Genomic DNA, 19,017 nt, shown 5'->3' on the forward strand with positions numbered 1-19,017 from the left:
TGGTGTTTTGTTCCACTCTTGCCGCCCTAGTTCCTGTCATACCGGTGTTATGTTCCTTGAGTTTGCGTTCCTTACGCGGTCGGGTGATTTATGGACCCCCTTGACAGTTCGCCTTGAATAAAACTCCTCCAGCAAGGCCCAACCTTGGTTTTACCATTTGCCACCTAAGCCTTTTCCCCCCGGGTTTTCGCGAGCACGAGGGTCATCTTTATTTTAACCCCCCCGGGCCAGTGCTCCTTCGAGTGTTGGTCCGAACTGAGTAGCCTGCGGGGCCACCTCGGGGAAACTCGAGGTCTGGTTTTACTCGTAGCTTGACTTATCCGGTGTGCCCAGAGAACAAGATATGTGCAGCTCCTATCAGGATTTGTCGGCACATTCGGGCGGCTTTGCTGGTCTTGTTTTACCATTGTCGAAATGTCTTGTAAACCGGGATTCCGAGACTGATCGGGTCTTTCCGGGAGAAGGTTTAACCTTCGTTGACCGTGAGAGCTTATGATGGGCTAAGTTGGGACACCCCTGCAGGGTATTATCTTTCGAAAGCCGTGCCCGCGGTTATGAGGCAGATGGGAATTTGTTAATGGCCGGTTGTAGAGAACTTGTCACTTGACCCATTTAAAATGCATCAACTGTGTGTGTAGCCGTGATGGTCTCTTCTCGGCGGAGTCCGGGAAGTGAACACGGTCTGAGTTATGTATGACGTAAGTAGGAGTTCAGGATCACTTCTTGGTCATTACTAGTTGACGACCGTTCCGTTGCTTCTCTTCTCGCTCTCTTTTGCGTATGTTAGCCACCATATATGCTTATTGCTGCTGCAGCTCCACCTCATTACACCATCCTTTCCTATAAGCTTAAATAGTCTTGATCTCGCGGGTGTGAGATTGCTGAGTCCTCGTGACTCACAGATTCTACCAAAACAGTTGCAGGTGCCGACGATGCCAGTGCAGATGATGGGATAGATCTCAAGTGGGAGTTCGATGAGGAACGTGGTCGTTACTATGTGTCTTTTCCTGATGATCAGTAGTGGAGCCAAGTTGGGACGATCGGGGATCTAGCATTTGGGGTTGTCTTATTTTCATCTGGATTTGACCGTAGTCGGTCTATATGTGTGTATTTTGGATGATGTATGAATTATATTATGTATTGTGTGAAGTGGCGATTGTAAGCCAACTCTTTATCCCATTCTTGTTCATTACATGGGATTGTGTGAAGATGACCCTTCTTGCGACAAAACCACTATGCGGTTATGCCTCTAAGTCGTGCCTCGACACGTGGGAGATATAGCCGCATCGTGGGCGTTACAAGTTGGTAATCAGAGCCATCCCCGACTTAGGAGCCCCCTGCTTGATCGAATCGCTGGCGTTGTTGAGTCTAGAACAAAAATGTTTTGAGTCTTAGGATTATATATATCGGAGAGTAGGATTCTTTTTACTCCTCAGTCCCTTCGTCGCTCTGGTGAGGTCTCCTGACGTAGAAGTTTTGACTATTCTCTCCTCAAATTTCACTAAAAAAATTTAGGATCACGCGGGTATCTTGGAATCGTTCCGATGGTTTTGTGACGAGAACATTGTTCTTGGTGCCTCCTGACATTTAGGGGTTGTGGCAGTGTCCCGGGGAGTTGAGCTCCGAGGTGTTGTCGTCACAATTTTATCGTTGCAGTTCTGGAATACCTGAGTTTCGCCGACATCGAAATCTCTTTTATGCAGTTGTTGGTGAGATCACCTCGACGCCACCCAGTACTGGGGCGGGAGTTCGGGAGTATTGCCATAACTTGTATAACGGATGTTTTTCGAAGGTTGAGGTAAACGATTTCCGAAGGTTTCTTGGTTATGTGTTGACGGATGGATACAGCTGGATCTAGGGATTGCTAGTTTGGGTGATATATTTTGTGTCCCCTGTATCCCCAACACCAGATTGCATAACCAGAAAGTTTCGGGAGTTTATAAGTGGGAATTCAAGTAGCCTTAGGATATCTTTCCGACAGACGCATGATATGAGATTGGGGTTCGACGTCTAGTGGTCCGCCTGTACACGGTTGATTTTACAGTGGTCTCGTAGTGTCTTAAAGAGTCCTTGGCTATGCCGACTCGGGGACGCTTCGTATGTCATGTGCACAGCCTTGTACATGATGGTGCTGTACGATTGAGCCCGTGTGGGCCCCACCACGAAAACTTCGGACGAAATCTCTATCATATGTTTGTTCCGGCTTATTCTGCAAGCCAATACTTTGTTTTGTTTTGAATTGTGGTATTCGAGTTGCTTCGAAGTCATATGTTGATTCCATATCTTTTTCAAGTGGCTTCTCAACTTATGGAAGTGTGATGATTTACTACGGAATTCATTCGTTCATCTCGTTCGAATGTTTATTGTGAAGACTATATGTTGCAATTTCTATCCGTTGATTCTACTTGTCTATTTGTCTATCAAGATGCTAACGGATGTCACCCTCTTCAGGATGGCTCCGCCAACGCGTCAGAATCCGGATCGCAATGAAGGGAGTCAAGCGAACCCTCCGCCACCACCTCCACCTCCGGAGGCATGGCAAGCTATCATGGCAGCCACCAACGCCAATGCTCAGCTGATTCTGCAACTCTTGCAAGAACGCACCCAAGGGCAAGGCAATCAAGGTCAAGGCAACAATCAGCCTCACTTCGCTACTCTCAACCAGTTTCTCGCAAATCAGCCCAAGTCTTTCAGCTACTGTGCCGAGGCCACGGATGCCGATGATTGGCTCGTGGACATCAACAAGCATTTTGAATGTAGCAATGTCAGGCCTGAGGACTATGTCAAGTTCGCTTCTTTTCAGCTCAAGGACCAAGCTGCTGATTGGTATCAACAATACAAAGATTCCAGAGGAGGTCGTGTGATCACTTGGACTGACTTCTGTCGGGACTTCAAAGCGCACCACATTCCACAAAGTGTTGTTGAGAGCAAGCGTGAGGAGTTCCGCAATCTCAAGCAAGGCAACATGTCTGTGTATCAATACAACATCCAGTTTCAGAAACTTGCTCGCTTCGCTAAACAAGACGTTCCTGATGAAAAGAGCATGATCTATCACTTCAGAGGTGGCCTTAAAGAGGATCTGCAGTTAGCTCTCGTTCTTGTTGAGCCTACTCAGTTTGATCAATTCTACAATATGGCACTGAAGCAAGAGGCTGCTCAGCTCAAGTGTGAGGCTTCTAAGAAAAGAGTCAGAGACGCAGTTCAGTCTTCTTCTTCCTCACTTGTGGCTGCTAAGCAACAGAAGTTCTGGTTCCCTCCTCCTCCTCCGTTTCGTCAGCCTTACCAGCAGAAGAACAAAGGTGGCCATGGTCTTCCACTCTTCCAACTCTGGCTATCAGAACAAGTCTCAGAATCAAGCTCCAAAGTCCAATGCTCCTTATCACCGTCCACTCTCAGAGGTGACTTGCAACAAGTGTCAGCAGAAAGGTCACTATCCTAAAAAGTGCTTCAACCAAAGGCGCCTTCCGCCTCCTCCTCCTGTCAGATCTTCCAGCAATGCAGTGGTCAAGCATAATCCAAAGTCTGCAAAGGTGAACATGATGAATGCAGCTCAAGCAGAGGAATCTACTGATGTGATAATGGGTAATCTTCCTGTTAATGATATTCCTGCAAAAGTCTTATTTGATACTGGTGCATCGCTTTGTTTCATGTCAAGACCGTTTTTTGCCAAGCATGAATTCACTTGTTCTCATCTGAGTAAACCCATGGATGTCGTTTCTCCGGGTAAACGTTTGAGTTCTAGTATGATGGTTCCGGATGTTTCCATCAAGATGGGCGACTATGAATTTCTGTCTTCTCCAGTTGTTCTTGGGGACTCGGATATTGATTTAATTCTCGGGATGGACTGGCTTTCTAAGCACAAAGCTCAACTTGATTGTGCTGCCAGAGAAATTCTATTGACACACTCTTCTGAGGATGTGATTATTTATGCCGCTCGTGATGAAACCATTCGTTTTTTTTCTCTCAATGAGAAGGGCGAATTGAATGCCATCTCTCAAATTCCAGTCGTTTGTGAGTATCAAGATGTCTTTGCAGAAGAGCTTCCGGGTATGCCTCCTCATCGGCCAGTTGAGTTCGTTATCGAACTAGAGCCTGGCACTGAACCCGTTTGCAAGCGTCCATACAAGCTTGGACCCAACGAGCTGAAGGAATTGAAGAAACAGCTCGATGAACAAGAGCGTCTGGGTTTGATCAGACCGAGTTCATCTCCATGGGGTTGTGGTGTTCTTTTTGTCAAGAAGAAGGATGGCACGGACCGACTTTGTGTCAACTACCGTCCATTGAACAAGAAGACAATCAAGAACAAGTATCCACTTCCCAACATCAATGAGCTATTCGAGCAACTCAAAGGTGCTAAAGTATTCTCCAAGCTTGACCTTCGTATGTGTCGTGGAATTGTCACGGCAGATGTCCTCGGGTTAGGACTTAGTCGTGGAGTCATCGCAATTGGGAAGCTTGAAGGGGTTAAGTGGGACAAGGAACACGAGGGTTTATACTGGTTCGGCCCCTTACGGTGAAGGTAAAATCCTACGTCCAGTTGAGGTGGTATTAATTAGGGTTTCGATAACCAGGGAGCTAAACAGCTATGCCCGGCTCTCGATCAGATTGTTGTCGCCCCTAAACCGCTGCCTGGTCGTCCCTTTATATAGGGAGGTTGACACCCAGCGGCCCTTAGAGTCCCGGCCGGCTCATAAGAGTGTCCGGCTCGGACTCTAAACAATACTTGCCTTACACTACAAGTCTACTATAACAATAAAGATTGTACTACGGGCTTTAAGCCATCGCCGGGTCTCAGCCCATCTCTGGCCCATTATCTTGAAACTTAGCTCCGGGCTTCTGGCAATGACCCTTAGTGTAACCCGGCCCTCCTGGCGGGTGACTCCCAGGTCTATATCCTCAACATTAGGCCCCAGATTGACTTGAGCCGGCTCGTGTCAATCTTCAACTCTGCCGACAGAAAAATCTCCGGCTTACCGTTCGTGTGAAGGCCATAACCCGGAGTGACGTCATTCTCCGGACTCCGGATAATCCGCCGTGACGTCATCCTCCATTAAGTCCGTTTTTTACTCCGCCAGATCCGCAACGGATCTCTGCTTTTACTGTCTTTCCGAAAATCGAGGCGCCGTGAGGGGGAGATAACCACGCCGTGGTCTCCTTGAATCTCGCGCCCACTTATGACTTACCTTATAAATAGGCCGACCCGGCACTCTCTTCTCACACTCTCCTTCTTCTTCCTCGCGCTGTCGTTCCTCTGCCCGAGCTTCTGCCGCCGCCGCCGCCATCGCGCCCCTGATCTTCATCGACCCGGCCGCTGCATCACCCTGACCCGGACCAGATAACGGCGGCGACCTTCGCTCTTCCTCAACTCCGGTGAGTCTTCTCTGCCTTGCTAGAACAGATCTGTGGTAGGGTTCCTCCCGTTCTTCGTGTTCGTCACCTTTGCCCAGAAACTCGGCAGTCCTCGTCACCACTGTAGTCGGTTGATCTTTATCCTTGCGTAAAACCACTGGATGAAATCCAACGTCACCATGCCTCCCAAGGCTCCCATCACTTGCAACTGGATGAAATCCAACGTCACCGAAGAGACCCTGGCCAACTTTGTTAAGTCCGGATATCTGCCCAAGAAGGAAGTGATGTCCTACCGTGCCCCTGACCCGTCCGAAGAAAGACCTCAGCCGAGGGACAGGGAGGTAGTGATCTTTGCAGACCATATGAGCCGGGGCTTCGCACCGCCCGGCTCAAAATTCTTCCGGGACGTGCTCAACTTCTTTGACCTTCGGCCTCAGGATATAGTACCCAATTCCATATCCAACATCTGCAACTTCCAAGTTTTTTGTGAAGTATATCTTGGAGAAGAGCCGAGTCTGCTGCTCTTCAGAGAGCTGTTTTATTTGAACCGCCAAACGAGTGCGCAAACGGTCCAAGTCTAGAGTTAGGCGGCATCTCCATCCAACGGCGCAGGGACTGTCTATTTCCTTACGCAGAACCGCCAAGTCACCCCAAGGACTGGAACATGACTTGGTTCTACTGCCAAGACACGTCCCCGGCTGATGAGAGCCCGCTGCCCGGCTTTCGCCCAACGCGCCTGGAGCCGACTCATCCGCTATCCGACAAGCTGACTGCCGCGGAACGCCAGCCTCTGCTTCCAACGATCAATAAGATCAAGGCCCTGCTAGGCAACGGTCTGAACGGAATAGACCTGGTCCGGGTCTGGATCTCATGGCGGGTGATCCCATTGAGCCGCCGCCCCGGCTTAATGTGTGAGTACACCGGGCGAAAGGATGACCCGCAGAGGCACAGTCGCAATGATCTTCCAGAAGACGTTGCCGAAGAAGAGACCAAGGCTCTGTTAAACGAGAGCCTGGCAGACTGTGGAAGAACCGGGCTAGCCCCGTTCTGCAAGACCAATCCAGCCCCAGCGGTAAGCCGCTGACTTTAACCTTTCCATTTTTTACCTGTCATCTTACTAAGAACTCATTACTGTATTTTTCAGGCTGATGATAAATTCTGGCGGGTCAAGTATGACCATGAGGCGGCCAAGAAGGCCAGGAAGGCGAAGAAAGCCGCCAAGAGAGCCGCCCCTCGCAAAAAGGGAAACAGACCCACTGCTTCGGAGCTGCTGCAATTAAGCGATAGCTCCGAGTCAGAGGTAACCCTTAAACCTTTAAACTCTTGCCGTATTTATTGTTTGCTGCTGTCCACTTTACCATCATTTTGCTTATTGACAGGATGACACCGGCGCCAGTAACCCGGTGATTGAAGAGGTAACATTACTCCCCTCCGACTCGGAGCCTTTGCCACAGCTGAAAGTCCGAAGGGTAACCCGGAAAGTAAGCTTTTCTCATCCATTAGCTCATCAAGACCCTCAATTTCTTTTGAAGCAGCAGGTTCACGAAAGCCGGCGTCTCACCCGGGCCCGCAAGGACACCGACCTCTCCGCCGGGTTACCCGACGCGACAAGGAAACGTCGCACCGAGGTCTTTTCTCACTTGTACCCTTTTCATCCGTTGGCGGGTGTTATCCGTCAACCACTTAATTCTTCTGACTCCAATTACCAGGAGACCTCCCCCTCTTCGGGTGACTCCATGCAGTCAAGTCTGCCGGCCTTCAAGACTGCACCCGGGTAATAACAATCACCTTACATTATCTGTCTGTATTTACTCTTTGTATGCCTAACACTTCTGTCTTTTCAGTGCCCAGGCAAAGCTCACCAAAAGAGCAAAGAAGACCAGGTCAGCCGGAGTGCCGGACTTGCCTGAGCCGGAGACGACGGCTCAAGATCCGCCAGCCGCCTCCGAGGCCACCATTCCCATGGATACGGCGCCTGAAGCCCCTGCCCCGACCACCAAGACAACGACCGAAGCGTCAGCTAATCCGGAGGCCTCCGGCTCAACCCCACCGGCTAACGACCCGGACGTGGTAATTACCCGGACGGAGTATGTTGAGCCGGGGAGGCCGACCGCACTGGCCAATGCTCCGCGAAGGGGGAGCTGCTGCAACCCCACCGGGTGAATCTGGATCTCTCGGGCTACACCGATTTGAGCATTGGAGAGCTCGTCTCTGGCTACATCAGCCAGGTTCACAAGAGCCGGGACGCCGGAGATCGCCATGGTCAACCAGATCCAACAAAAGTCTGAGGTAACCTTCTGCTGTCTTCTTACTTTCTGCATAGTGATCCTTGTCATCCTAGCCCCCAAGTCTAGCACTTATACTTGAATATGTTGTAGACTTAGATTCCGGCTTACTGAACTGAGCCGGCCGTACATAGATAGATACGTTCAATATGCATTAGCCCCCAAGTGCCAAGTGTCTTTGCTTGGAAAGCGCTTGGGACTTTATAGAATGACTGTTAATAACCCGGAAATATATGCAGGCTGTTGGCAAGAAATTAGAGTCGGACCTGGCGGATCTCAAGAGCCGGTTAAAGACTCAAGAGATGGAGACCCGGAAGGCGAATGCCAAGTTTGTCTCCAGCATCGCCGCTCAGGAGAAATTGAAGACTGAATTCGACGCTGAGCGGAAGGCCTGGGCTGAGGAGAAAGCCGCACTGGTGACCCGGGCAGAACAGGCGGAGAAGGCCCTCACTGAGAAGACCGCTGAGCTCTCCGGCCTAAAGCGCCAGGTTTCCCAAATGGTGGCTGCTATCTTCGGTAAGTCGCCTCACCGGCTTTCATCAAGTCTGCACATGTTATGATTCATCCTTGTCACCGGCTTACCTGACCTTTATTAAACAGGTCCCAGGAGTGCCAACCTCAACCAGAGCGTGGTCACCAAGCTAAAGGCCGTGTACACCCTGGTGGAACAACTCTACACCGGGTCACAGTGCGCCTTAGCTGTGGTGGCCCTATCCAATGAGGTGCCAACCCATCTGGCTGAAGTCCTGCGCCGGCTCGCAGTTCTGCCACAGCGGATCCAAGAGCTACGCCGAGCCTCCGCAAGATCCGGAGCAATTGCCGCGCTGAGCCGGGCCAAAGCCTTCCTGCCGGAGCTAGACCCGGCAGACATCGCCCTGGGTTACCCCAGCCTGAAGGAAGACGGCTCCACCTTCGACCAGAAGGATTCGCGGCATGTGTGAAGGCTGTACGCCCGGTGGCCACCATCATCGGGAACGACACCGACTTAACCAAGTATCAGCCGGGGTACAACGCGGAGAATCAGAGGATTCCAACCCCTCGCTATGAAGCTCTTAGTCTGATTCCTCCGGCTCGCCAACACACCTTCGCCCCCGAGATTGACCCGGCCGGGTTAATTGACGAAGAAGCTCAGTTCGAAGCTCTCAGCGGCATCAACTGGAAGTCGTCGACCTTCGAAGCCTTGGGATCAGCCGGAGCAGAAGATGAGCCGGGGACTTCGACTCAGCAGGCGTCATAAAGCGGCTAGCGGCTCACCGAACAACGCTCCACCCTTGAACTTTGAAAGATTTTTGTAATAGAATAAGTGCAACAATTTATCTCTGCCGTGCCATCGTGCACGTAATGAATGCTGAAATCCCTTGAAATTATCCTTTGTGTTCCTCCGGGTCGTAATTATCCCTTTGTCCTTCTCAACCTTAAAAAGTGCCTTTAAGTATCTGCATAGAAAGGTAAATCACAAGTCGCAAGGCGGCTTACCGCCCTGAGAATCAGGTGTTTGAGATGGATAACCCGGAATACGAACCAAAAAGACTGGTCCTTAACTATACTCTGAACATAGCCGTGATAACACACTTAACAGCCTGTAAGCATACTTCGGTTTAAATAACCCGGGTAGCACGGTTGGTACCTTAACTCGAATTTACTTGTCTTGATGACATCCATGATGTTCAACTAACAAGATAAACCAAAATTAAGCCGGCAAGTGAGACCCGGCAGTACATACTTTGACATGATCAGAGTAGACTTGTGATAAAATATAAAAACTTAGGGGCTTCCGGTTCGAATACGACCAGAAACCCGGTCCAAAGGGGTTAAGCTAAGATTCGGATACGATCATATAGCCCCCAGTGGGTGTGGCGATGCCAATCAAGAGGGTATCGACAGCTATGTTCTCTTTGGTTCGAATACGACCCATGTTTGAACAGGAAGCCCCCAAGTGATTCTGAAAATTGTTTAACGACGCTGATTCGAATACGATCCACGTCGGTTCTCAGAGGGGTTACACTATGATTCAAATATGACCAGAGGCAACTCCCAATGAGCTCGGCACTTTGCCAATCAAATGGGTATCGACAGCTATGTTCTCTTTGGTTCGAATACGACCCATGTTTGAACAGGAAGCCCCCAAGTGACTTACTGCTTACGGCTAGACTCGAATCGATCATAAGCCGGATCCTCCTTTAAATTCAGTAAACACACATATTTGGAGGAGAAAAAGGACAGAGGTCCTGCTTTATTGCTTATCATAATATATACATGGCTGAGATAAATATATACACCACAAGAGCCGGTAGCTCAAGTGTAGTAAGGCCGAAGCTGAGCTATGTTCCACGGCCGACGGGTCTCCTCCTCAGATTTACGCGAGTCTTTATGCTCCCGAATATCAATGAGGTAATATGACCCGTTGTGCAAGTTCTTACTGACCACAAAAGGCCCTTCCCAAGGTGGGGATAACTTGTGTGCATCTGTTTGATCCTGGATGAGCCGGAGCACCAGGTCGCCTTCCTGAAAGACCCGGGACTTGACCCGGCGGCTATGATAACGGCGCAGGTCTTGTTGGTAAATCGCTGAACGGGCTGCTGCCACATCACGCTGTTCGTCCAACAAGTCCAGAGCATCTTGGCGCGCCTGTTCATTATCCGTCTCAACATAAGCCGCCACACGAGGTGAATCGTGACGGATGTCGCTGGGGAGGACTGCTTCTGCTCCATAAACCATGAAGAAAGGCGTGAAGCCTGTAGACCTGTTAGGAGTAGTGTTGATGCTCCATAAGACGGAGGGCAACTCCTCCACCCAACAACCCGGCGTCCGTTGCAAAGGGACCAAAAGCCGGGGTTTGATGCCCTTCAGAATCTCCTGGTTAGCTCTCTCAGCTTGACCATTGGATTGGGGATGAGCCACTGAGGAAACATCAAGTCGGATATGCTCTCGTTGACAAAACTCTTCCATAGCGCCCTTGGATAGATTGGTGCCATTGTCAGTTATGATGCTGTGCGGAAAGCCGAAGCGGAAAATCACCTTTTTCATAAATTGAACCGCCGTGGCTGCATCGCACTTGCTAACTGGCTCAGCCTCCACCCACTTCGTGAATTTGTCAACTGCCACCAAGAGGTGGGTCTTCTTATCCTTGGACCGTTTAAAAGGCCCAACCATATCAAGCCCCCAGACCGCAAAGGGCCAAGTGATTGGGATCATCCTCAACTCCTGAGCCGGCACATGAGCCCGTCGTGAGAACCTTTGGCAACCATCACATTTACTGACCAAGTCCTCTGCATCAGCGTGAGCCGTCAGCCAATAAAAACCATGACGGAAAGCCTTGGCCACAAGAGATTTTGAACCGGCATGATGGCCACAATCCCCTTCATGGATCTCGCGCAAGATCTCTTGACCTTCCTCAGAGGAGATACAACGCTGAAATGCCCCTGAAACACTACGATGATGCAACTCGCCATCGATAACAATCATTGACTTAGCCCGCCGGGTTATTTGCCTGGCCAGAGTTTCATCCTCAGGCAATTCTCCCCGGGTTATATAAGCCAGATATGGCATTGTCCAGTCTGGTATGACATGAAGAGCTGCCACCAGTTGCGCCTCCGGGTCAGGGACGCCAAATCTTCTTCTGTAGGCAACTTGACCGAAGGATTATACAGGACATCCAGGAAAGTGTTAGGCGGCACCGGCTTTCGCTGAGAGCCTAGCCGGCTTAACGCATCCGCCGCCTCGTTCCTCCGGCGATCAATATGCTCCACTTGGTACCCCTGGAAGTGCCCAGCAATGGCATCAACCTCGCGGCGATAAGCCGCCATTAGAGGATCCTTAGAATCCCAGGTGCCTGATACTTGTTGAGCCACCAAGTCTGAGTCACCAAAGCACCTCACCCGGCTTAAGCTCATCTCCTTAGCCACCCGAAGACCGTGGAGCAAAGCCTCGTATTCAGCCGCATTGTTAGTGCAAGGAAACATCAACCGTAGCACATAATGGAATTTGTCACCTTTAGGGGAAGCCAAGACAACACCAGCTCCCGAGCCCTCCAGCTGCCTGGACCCATCAAAGTGAATAGTCCAATAAGTGTTATCCGGCTTTTGCTCAGGCACTTGCGACTCTGTCCAATCATTGATGAAATCCACCAAGGCCTGAGACTTAACAGCAGTGCGTGGCACATATTTGAGGTCATGAGGTCCAAGTTCTATAGCCCACTTAGCAATTCTCCCTGTAGCCTCTCTGTTCTGGATAATATCACCGAGAGGGGCAGAACTGACCACAGTGATGGGATGACCCTGAAAATAATGCTTAAGCTTCCGGCTCGCCATAAACACCCCATATACGAGCTTCTGCCAATGCGGATACCGCTGCTTGGACTCAATGAGCACCTCACTGACATAATAAACCGGCCGCTGAACCGGATGCTCCTTACCCGCCTCCTTGCGCTCCACCACAATAGCCACGCTGACGGCTCGTGCGTTTGCCGCCACATACAGTAGCAAGGGCTCCTTATCAACCGGAGCAGCAAGGACGGGGGGCTCTGCCAGTTGCTTTTTCAAATCCTCAAAAGCGGTATTAGCTGCATCATTCCAGACAAAGTTGTCAGTTTTCTTCATCAACTGATATAAGGGCATAGCCTTCTCACCCAAGCGGCTTATGAACCGGCTTAAAGCAGCGATGCGACCTGCCAAACGCTGAACATCATTTATACATGCCGGCTTAGCTAGAGAAGTGATAGCTTGATCTTCTCCGGGTTAGCTTCAATTCCTCTGTCAGAAACCAAGAAGCCCAATAGCTTGCCCGCAGGAACACCAAAAACACATTGGCCGGGTTAAGCATCATCTTGTAGACCCGGAGATTATCGAAGGTTTCCCTTAAGTCATCTATCAGGGTTTCCTCCTTGATGGACTTAACCACAATATCGTCCACGTAAGCGTGAACATTGCGCCCGATCTGTTTATGGAGACAATTCTGTACACAACGCTGGTAAGTCGCCTGCGCACACTTGAGCCAAAGGGCATAGACACATAGCAGAAGGCTCCAAAGGGAGTGATGAACGCCGTCTTCTCCTGGTCCTTAACTGCCATCTTAATCTGATGATACCCGGAATAGGCATCCAAGAAACTTAAGCGTGCACAACCTGCCGTAGCATCAATGATTTGATCAATACGGGGGAGAGCAAAAGGATCAGCCGGACACGCCTTGTTCAAGTCCGTGTAGTCCACACACATCCGCCAGGTGCCGTTCTTCTTGAGTACGAGCACCGGGTTAGCCAACCACTCTGGGTGAAAAACCTCAACAATGAACCCGGCCGCCAAGAGCCGGGCCACTTCTTCACCAATAGCTTTCCGCCTCTCTTCGTTAAACCGTCGAAGGAACTGTCTGACCGGCTTAAATTTTGGATCAACATTGAGAGTGTGCTCAGCGAGTTCTCTAGGTACACCTGGCATGTCAGAAGGTTTCCACGCGAAGATGTCCCTATTCTCACGGATGAACTCGATGAGCGCGCTTTCCTATTTCGGGTCCAGATTTGCACTGATGCTGAACTGCTGAGACGAGTCACCTGGAACAAAATCAACAAGTTTAGTCTCATCAGCTGATTTAAACTTCATTGCTGGTTCATTCTCCGTGGTTGGCTTTTTCAGAGAGGTCATATCTGTTGGGTCAACATTGTCTTTATAAAATTTCAACTCTTCTGTGGCACAAACAGACTCTGCATAAGCTGCGTCACCTTCCTCACACTCCAGAGCCACTTTCCGGCTGCCGTGAACCGTAATGGTCCCGTTGTGACCCGGCATCTTGAGCTGTAAGTACACATAACACGGCCGTGCCATGAACTTGGCGTAAGCCGGCCGTCCAAATATGGCGTGGTAAGGACTTCTTATCTTGACCACCTCAAAGGTCAACTTCTCCACCCTGTAGTTGTTCTCATCACCAAAGGCCACTTCCAGTTCGATCTTGCCGACTGGATAAGCCGACTTACCGGGTACCACACCATGGAAGATAGTATTTGACTGGCTGAGGTTCTTATCAACTAGCCCCATACGACGGAAAGTCTCATAATAGAGGATGTTGATGCTGCTGCCTCCATCCATGAGTACCTTTGTGAACTTATAGCCTCCCACTTGAGGAGCCACCACTAAGGCCAGGTGGCCCGGGTTATCCACCCGGGGAGGGTGATCCTCCCTACTCCACACTATGGGCTGCTCCGACCACCGTAAGTAGCGTGGAACCGCCGGCTCAACAGCATTAACAGCCCTCTTGTGAAGCTTCTCGTCTCGTTTGCACAAACTAGTGGTGAACACGTGATACTGTCCACCGCTAAGCTGCTTTGGGTTGGTCTGATAGCCCCCCTGTTGCTGTTGATGACCCTGACCAGACTGTTGATTAAAGCCCCCTTGACCGTTCTGAGGACCGGAATTTGACCCGCCGCCCGGGCCATGAAAGCCGCCGGCGCCTGAGCCGCCACCCGGACCATTGTAGTTTTTAAAGGCCTTCATGATAGCACAATCCTTCCACAGATGAGTCGCTGGCTTCTCTCTAGAACCGTGTCTCGGACAAGGTTCATTCAACAGCTGTTCCAGAGAAGGTCCTGACCCGCCGCCTCGGGGAGGGGGCCTCCCCTTGCGTCGCTGGTTATTACCTTGAGAGTTGGTGTTGGCTACAAACTCTAGGCTGCCATCGGCCTTGCGCTTGCCTCCTCCTTGGTTCCCCGGGTTAAACTGAGGACCCTTGCCGTTGCCGTTCTTCTTTCCCTTCCCTGCCCTTTCATCATCTGAAGGGGGATCCTTGGTACCATCGGAATCGGCGTACTTGACAAGAGCCGCCATTAGGGTACCCATATCAGTGCAGTCGCGCTTAAGCCGCCCGAGTTTCATCTTAAGGGGCACAAAGCGACAGTTTTGTTCCAACATTAAGACTGCAGAGCCGGCATCCATCTTATCCGATGAATGTATGATCTCCTTGACCCGGCGAACCCAATGGGTCGTGGATTCACCCTCCTGCTGCTTACAGTTAGTCAAATCCACAATTGACATAGATTGCCTGCAGGTATCTTTGAAGTTTTGAATGAACCGGGCTTTCAGCTCAGCCCAAGACCCAATGGAGTTCGGCGGTAACCCTTTCAACCACGTGCGGGCAGTTCCATCTAACATCATGGTGAAATATTTGGCCATGGCCGCCTCACTGACCTCCAGCAATTCCATAGCCATCTCATAACTCTCAATCCAGGCTGCAGGCTGTAAGTCTGCTGTATAGTTAGGCACCTTCCTAGGGCCCTTGAAGTCCTTAGGTAGACGTTCATTACGGATGGCTGGCACCAAACAAGGGACACCCCCGGTCCTGGTAGGAATACCCACATCAACGGACGTCGTCGGATAAGCCGGGGGGGTCTGGTAAGCCGTCAATTGAGGCGCCTGCTCCGCCTCTTGCCGTGCTTGGTCTGCTGCGTAGAAGGCTCCATTATGAGCCGGGCCATGACCAGGGGGCGGGTCATGGCGTCGGACATTACTTGAGCCGGTCGCTGAGACCATGTGCCGGCTGTAACTCGGGCTCTGGCCTGGACGAGGGGTTGAGTGGATCCTATCCCGGCTGTAGGAGTACGCCTCTTGCTGCGCCAGTGCTGTCTGAGGAGTTCTCTGACCCGGCGGGTCTCAATAGCCGTCGGAGAGTCGCCGTCAACGGGCAGAGCCGCCAGCCGTGCCGCTGCGGCGACCATGTTCTCCAGCGGGTTATTATAATGGCCCGGGGGTATTGGCACATACTGAGGCGGGGCAGGGGGCACCTGGGGAGGCCCCATCACTCGTGGCTGAATAAGGGGTCCAGACCCGGGCGCAATGACCCCTGGCGGGTTACTGGACCCTGCACCCGGCGTGTTGAAGAGATTGCGCGGATCGTAAACCGGCGGGAGTCGAGACTGGGCCTTCTGATGCCTCCTTCTCATGACCTCGTTGGCCGCGTTCTGATCCATCGTGAGTTGGAAGGACTGCGCCTGAATCAGCTGAGTCCGGGCGTCGAGAGCCGCCCGCTCCGCAGCCAGCCTGATCCCTTCCGCTGCAAGATCCTCTTTAGCTTTATCAGATCCAATTTTAACTGTGCCACCTCCGCATCATGCTGAGCTTGATCCGCCGGGTCAACCGTGGCGGTTAACAGGGCCGTCATCTTGTCCGTGAGATCCATCAGCACCTGAGCCGGAGAAGGCACCGGGTTTCCTGATCCAGCAGCGGGGTTCTGAACAGGCTGCGCACCGGCCATAAAAACTCCAACCTGACTTGGCGGCTCAAAAAGGTCCGGAATACTGTCGCCATCGGAATAACTCATGAGCCTGCCATCTTGAAGTTGGTACAACGAGTTTGACTCATCAGCGGCCGACTCGCCGTCAGAGCCGGCGGCCGCCTCATCACCAGACCCGGATGGATCAGAGGGCCCTCCGTGGATGCATCCCACAAAAGCGCGCCTTAAGGCAGGCCGGGCCCGGGCGGGTCGTGCGCGCTGAGCCGTTTCGATGAGATCGGCGCGGAGATCCGGCTCGGGGCCCGGCTCACCAATCTTGCCGATGAAGACATGAATTCCACCGAAGGGGACCCGGTACCCGTACTCCACTGAGCCGGCGTCGGGGCCCCAGTCCGCATCGTCGATGTAGAGCTTGCCGCGACGACTCTTGGTCATCCGGCCCACAGCGTATCCCTTGAGCCCTTCGAAGCTGCCCTTCAAGAACTCAAATCCACCGTGCGCTGCCCCACGGTGGGCGCCAACTGTCGTGGAATTGTCACGGCAGATGTCCTTGAGCTAGGACTTAGTCGTGGAGCCATCGCAACTAGGAAGCTTGAAGGGGTTATGCGGGACAAGGAACACGAGGGTTTATACTGGTTCGGCCCCTTACGGTGAAGGTAAAAGCCTACGTCCAGTTCGAGGTGTTATTGATTAGGGTTACGATCGCCAGGGAGCTAAACAGCTATGCCCGGCTCTCGATGAGGTTGTTGTCGCCCCTAAACCGCTGCCGGGTCGTCCCTTTATATAGGGAGGCTGACGCCCAGCAGCCCTTAGAGTCCCGGCCGGCTCATAAGAGCGTCCGGCTCGGACTCTAAACAATACTTGCCTTACACTACAAGTCTACTATAACAATGATTGTAACTACGGGCTTTAAGCCATATCCGGGTCTCAGCCCATCTCTGGCCCATTATCTTGAAACTTAGCTCCGGGCTTCTGGCAATGACCCTTAGAGTAACCCGGCCCTCCTGGCGGGTGACTCCCAGGTCTATATCCTCACAACAGTATGGGTTATCATCAGATTCGCATTCGTGAAGAAAGATATTCCCAAGACAGCATTCAGAACAAGCTTGGTTCTTATGAGTATACTGTCGTGTCTTTCGGCCTTGTCAATGCTCCTCCGTATTCTCTCGGATTGATGAATTTCATCTTCAACCCTATACCAATGAATTCGTCCTGGTGTATCTCGATGATATCTGGTCTTCTCCAAGAATAAGAAGGATCATGCCAAACATTTGCGATTTGGTGCTCGACAAGCTCAGAGAGTATCAACTCTATGCGAAGTTATCCAAATGTGAGTTTTGGCTTGATGAAGTTCTTTCCTTGGTCACATCATCTCTGCCAAGGGCATCGCTGTTAACCCCGAGAAGGTGTCCGCAATTGTGAATTGGGAACCTCCTCAGAATGTCAAGCAGCTCCGCAGTTTTCTTGGTCTTGCAAGCTATTGCCGAAGATTCGTTGAGAATTTCTCTAAGATTGCAAAGCCTCTTTCCAACCTCCTCCAGAAGCATGTGAAGTATGTCTGGTCTCCTGAGTGTGACGTTGCTTTCAACACTCTCAAAGAGAAACTAGTCACAGCTCCTGTCTTAACTCCTCCTGATGAATCCAAGCCATTTGAAGTTTTCTGTGATGCTTCTCTCCAAGGTCTCGGTGCTGTGTTAATGCAAGAGAAGAAAGTTGTGGCCTATACCTCTCGTCAGTTGAAGCCCAACGAGAAGAACTACCCCACTCACGATCTTGAGTTGGCGGCAGTTGTCCATGCATTAATAACGTGGAGACATCTCTTGTTGGGAAGACAAGTGGACATTTTCACCGATCACAAGAGTCTCAAGTACATCTTCACTCAGCCCAACCTCAACCTCAGGCAGACTCGATGGGTCGAAATGATTCAAGAGTACAATCCGAGTATTGAATATACTCCAGGCAAGGCCAATGTCATTGCAGATGCTTTAAGCAGGAAGGCTTATTGCAACAGCTTAATTCTCAAGCCATTCCAACCGGATCTTTGTGAAGCTTTCCGCAAGCTGAATCTCCAAGTTGTTCCTCAAGGCTTTCTTGCCAACCTCATAGTCTCTCCTACTTTGGAAGATCAAATTCGTGAGGCACAACTCCTTGATGCCATGGTGAAGAAGGTGAAACGTGGTATCGACAAGGGTCTTTCCAAATACAAGTGCTATCGCATTGATGACAGAGACACTTTATTCTTCGAGGACCGGATTGTGGTTCCTAAAGGTGATCTAAGGAAAGTCATAATGAACGAGGCGCACAATTCTCTTCTTTCCATTCATCCTGGAAGTACGAAGATGTACCATGACCTCAAGCAGTCGTATTGGTGGACTCGAATGAAGCGAGAAATTGCTCAATTCGTGAATGAATGTGATGTCTGTCGAAGAGTGAAAGCAGAACACCAACGACCAGCTGGTCTCCTCCAACCTCTTGCTATCCCAGAATGGAAGTTTGATCATATCGAAATGGACTTCGTGACTGGATTTCCAAAGTCCAAGCGCGGAAATGATGCTATCTTCGTTGTCATCGACAAGCTTTCTAAAGTGGCTCATTTCCTTCCAATCAAAGAATCCATCACAGCAGCTCAGTTGGCAGAGCTATACACCTCCAGAATTGTCTCCTTGCACGGCATTCCACAATTGATTTCTTCAGATCGTGGAAGCATCTTCACCTCTAAGTTCTGGGACTCCTTCCAGAAGGCCATGGGCACCAACATTCGCTTCAGCACAGCTTTCCATCCTCAAACTAGTGGCCAAGTCGAGCGAGTCAATCAAATTCTTGAAGATATGCTCAGGGCTTGTGTCATTTCCTTTGGCATGAAATGGGAAGATTGTCTTCCATATGCTGAATTCTCCTACAACAACAGCTTCCAAGCGAGTTCGGGCAAGGCCCCATTCGAGATTCTCTATGGCAGAAAGTGTCGTACTCCTCTCAATTGGTCAGAGACTGGTGAACGCCAACTTCTTGGCAATGACTTAATCACAGAAGCTGAAGAAATGTGTAAAGTCATCCGTGATAATCTCAAAGCCGCGCAATCGCGCCAGAAGAGTTACTATGATAGTAAGCACCGTGATTTGGCTTTCGAGATCGGAGACCATGTCTACCTCCGCGTCTCTCCAATGAAAGG

Source organism: Triticum aestivum, chromosome 2D (assembly GCF_018294505.1).
Source record: "Triticum aestivum cultivar Chinese Spring chromosome 2D, IWGSC CS RefSeq v2.1, whole genome shotgun sequence".
Classification (NCBI taxonomy): Eukaryota; Viridiplantae; Streptophyta; class Magnoliopsida; order Poales; family Poaceae; genus Triticum; species Triticum aestivum.